Consider the following 5,000-nt stretch of genomic DNA (forward strand, 5'->3'; position numbering starts at 1 on the left):
AACGATCTAATTTCTGATGTAATATTGGTAATTTTATCAATTTTATATCGATGAGCTATTTTGCTCAAATTCCTCTAAGGATCTCATTAATTTAATTTCTGGTGTAATATTGGTTATTTTATTAATTTTTTATCGTTAAACTATTTTGTTTAAATTCTTCTAAATATCTCATTATATAACGTTACTAATCTTAGAATATTCAAAGGGTTTTCGAAATTTATTTTTTTTTTTTTAAATCTTGATATTTATTAGAAGAGGGAATTCCTATTGAATACAGCCTTATTGCATTAAAATACAGGCGACCGTAATTTTTACCATACTTTGTTATTATCTTTTACAGGTTGGTGACCGTAATATCACTTCTTTACGTCAATATATGTTTTAAAACGGTAAATTCCTGGCAACATTTATTCCAGTTTTTTTACCGTTTTTTACGGCAAAATTTTAACAGCGTAGGTTACCCGAATAAATTTTTACGACAAATTTTTAACAACGTTGGATACCCGGATGAATTTTTGTAGCAAATTTTTAACAGCGTAAGTTACGCTGATGAAGCAATATCATCCCCTACGTGATAAATTGCCGCATAAACTGTAACAGGCACAGCTAAAATGGGCAGGAAATCTCGTGCCATAAAGCGCAGATTAAATTCTTTTTTCAACTGTAAGCCGCTTTGCTTTCCGACAACCATTAGCGTCAATTCGTCCAAAATGCTAATGACGCTGAGCTATGACTGTGTCGTCCTGATGTCCGACCTTGTGTGCGTCATGTTGGGGCATTTATATTGGCGATAAGACTCAGAGAGAGAGAGAGAGAGAGAGAGAGATTACCTTCATCTGATGAGAGAATTACCTTTATCTGATGTGAGAGAGAGAGAGAGAGAGAGAGCGAAAGAGAAATTGCCTTTATCTGATGAAAGAGAGAGAATTACCTTTATCTGATGAGAGAGAGAGAGAGAGAGAGAGAGGGATTACCTTCATCTGATGAGAGAATTACCTTTATCTGATGTGAGAGAGAGAGAGAGCGAGAGAGAAATTACCTTTAATGAGAGAGAGAGAGAGAGAGAGAGAGAGAGAGAGAGAGAGAGAGAGAGAGAGAGAGAGAGAGAGAAATTACCTTTAATGAGAGAGAGAGAGAGAGGTAGCCTTTATCTGATGAGCGAGAGAAAGAGAGAGAATTACCTTTATCTGATGAGAGAGAGAAAGAGAGAGAGAGAGAGAGACTACCTTCATCTGATGAGAGAATTACCTTTATCTGATGTGAGAGAGAGAGAGAGCGAGAGAGAAATTACCTTTAATGAGAGAGAGAGAGAGAGAGAGAGAGAGAGAGAGAGAGAGAGAGAGAGATCTGAGTTGACATACAAATATGAGTTCCCATAAAGATCTGAATGCAACAATGATATCAGAAAAAGAATTTTTAAACACACTACGCCCAAACTACTCAATGTGTAAACTGAGTGACACGAAAAATGAATTTTAAATTTGTATATTCATGAGTAATTATACCTTAGAGAAGATTGTTATTCAAGATAAGCTATTACTGATAAATCTACTTAAACACTAATAATTTAGAAGCAATATAAGAGCTGCTGGATTATGCATTTTTGTTAGAATTTTGACATTGAAAAACAAAACCTTTTGTTTAAATCTTGAAGGTTTAAAGGCCACTCGTGAATGGCAGAGGCAAGGGACTGTGACCTTCCCCTAGCAAGCAGGACAATACCCTAGAGACTGACCATATATATATATATATATATATATATATATATATATATATATATATATATATATATATATATATATATATATATATATATATGGTCAGTCTCTAGGGTATTGTCCTGCTTGCTAGGGGAAGGTCACAGTCACAATACCCTAGAGACTAACCATATATATATGGTCAGTCTCTAGGGTATTGTCCTGCTTGCTAGGGGAAGGTCACAGTCACAATACCCTAGGGACTGACCATATATATATATATATATATATATATATATATATATATGGTCAGTCTCTAGGGTATTGTTCTGCTTTCTAGGGGAAGGTAACAGTCCCTTGCCTCACAATACCCTAGAGACTGACCGTATATATATATAATATATATATATATATATATATATATATATATATATGGTCAGTCTCTAGGGTATTGTCCTGCTTGCTAGGGGAAGGTCACAGTCCCTTGCCTCTGCCATTCACGAGTGGCCTTTAAACCTTCAAGCCCAAGGCCCCTCCCCATCCAAGATGGGACAAGGGAAGGCTAGGCAATGCCTGCTGATTACTCAGCAGATAGACCTATAGGGTCCCCCCAAACCTCTTAGCTCACAAGTATGGTGAGGTTACAGCGACCAAAGCAACTAATGAGTTTGAGTTTGAGCGGGACTCGAACCCCAGTCTGGCGATCACTAGTTTTATATTTTGATAATAAAACTTTGAACTACTAGAACAGAATTGATTGAGGAGAGTTAAATGTACTACAACAACTATTTGTATGTGATCACTTACCATTTTTGTTGTAGATAGCAGTGACTGTGATGACGTCACTAAAAATGGGCGTGGCTTCACTCACGACCGCACAGTACCGTGACTGATTGAATTCCAAAAAGCCTCTCCCAGCTTCCGACAACAATCGTGTCGCTGTTGACAAGAAGTTTATGATTAGGTTTAGAAAATATATTAGGTTTATATTATGAAAATACATTAGGTTTATGTTATGAAAAGACATTAGGTTTATATTAAAAAAATACTTAAGGTTTATATTAAGAAAATACATTATCTTTATATTATGATAAAGCATTGGGTTCAAATAATCATAATACACTAAATTTATATTATGAAAATACATTGGGTTTATATTATAAAAAACAATAAGTTTATATAATCATAATACATGGGGCACTTAACGAAGGAGGTTAGATATTTTTAATTTCATTATTAAAATCTTATATGGTTTTCTGGTCTAAAGTTATTTTATAAAGGATGAAATGCTATTATTATTATTATTATTATTATTATTATTATTATTATTATTATTATTATTATATATATAAATATATATACAGTATATATATATATATATATATATATATATATATATATATATATTTATGTATATATATATGTATATATATATATATATATATATATATATATATATATATATATATATATATATATATATATATATATGCGCGCGTGTGTGTGTGTGTGTGTTAATTTCACAGAAAAATATTTGCCTCCTTTTTCGTATTTTTCATTAGTAAGTCGTAATATCGGAGTCACTTTACCTGAGGGGTAATTTGTACCCAAGGGAAATTAGAAATGATACTCTGCGCTGGCCATGGTAGATCACCTTATCAACTCTTTGTTCCGTAGTTGAAGTCAATTTGATATCATGGAGAATCTAATATTCGAAAATACAAATAAAAAACAAATACCCGCTTTTATATATATATATATATATATATATATATATATATATATATATATATATATATACATATATATATGTATATATGTATATATTTATGTATATATAAATATATATATATATATATATATATATATATATATTATATATATATGTATATATTCATGTATGTATATATATATGCATATATATATATATATATAATATATGTATATATTATATGTATATGTTATGTATATATATATATATATATATATATATATATGTATATATTATATGTATATGTTATGTATATATATATATATATATATATATATATATATTTATGTATATATATATATATTTATATATATATATATATTTATTTATATATATATCACATATATTTATATATATATATATATATATATATATATATATATATATATTACACTATTAGTGAAAATATACAAATCTTGCATTATCATTAAAAATATTATTGAAACCTTTATATTCCGATTTCCGTTTGGTAAAAAAAATATTTAATTTCTCATTTCCTATGACCGCACTGAAGCTATTTGGTAACATTATCCTTTTCCTAGAAATGTTCAAGAAAAGTTCAAGCACCTTTGTATGCCTCATTAGAGATCAGAGCTCCAAAGTTTTAATCTTTCAATTACATCCGTAAATTACTTTTTCTTATATTTTTTCGACGAAATTTTTGGTAATTTCTTCACAATAAGACAAACGCTTCTTGAACTTATGGGATATGACATTTGGGTCTCTAGAATTTATAGTTTGTTAGCGAGTCCCGCTTAAACTCTTTAGTTTATTTGGTCGCTGCAGCCTCCCCTTTCATGTGAGCTAAGGATGGAAATATACGATTGATAGAGTTTGTTGGCGAGTCCCGCTTAAACTCCTTAGTTTATTTGGTCGCTGCAGCCTCACCATCCATGCGAGCTAAGGATGGAAATATACTATTGATAGAGCTTATTATCGAGTCCTGCTTAAACTCGTTAGTTTATTTGGTCGTTGCAACCTCACCATCCATGCGAGCTAAGGATGGAAATATACGCTTGATAGAGTTTATTAGCGAGTCCCGCTTTAACTCGTTAGTTTATTTGGTCGCTGCAACCTCACCATCCATGTGAGCTAAGGGGTGAAAACACAAACTCCTTCCAACCTCGTTGGAGGAGTTAAATGTAAACCTTCGTCTTAACAAAGATACTTTAAAGAGGTTAAAGCCTTGCATGTTCCCTCCAAAATCCCTACACTTAAAAATAAAAAAAAATAAAAACTACTGTTCTCAGCCGTATTTCAGTAAAATACAGGCGACCGTAATTTTCACCCTACTCTATTACTATCTCGTACTTGTTTGTGACCGTAATATTATTCCTTCATGTCTATTTTAAAACTGTAAATACCTGACAACATTTATTACAGTTTTTTTTACTGTTTTTTTTTACGGCAAGTTGTTTTACAGTGCACGAACTGTGAAAAAAAAATTTATTTACTCTTGTTCTAGTATATATTTTTTTATTTAATATCCTCATCTTCACTAAGCCCATATTTCCACGCCGCCATTTTATCTC

Source organism: Palaemon carinicauda, chromosome 5, assembly GCF_036898095.1.
Source record: "Palaemon carinicauda isolate YSFRI2023 chromosome 5, ASM3689809v2, whole genome shotgun sequence".
NCBI classification, from domain to species: domain Eukaryota; kingdom Metazoa; phylum Arthropoda; class Malacostraca; order Decapoda; family Palaemonidae; genus Palaemon; species Palaemon carinicauda.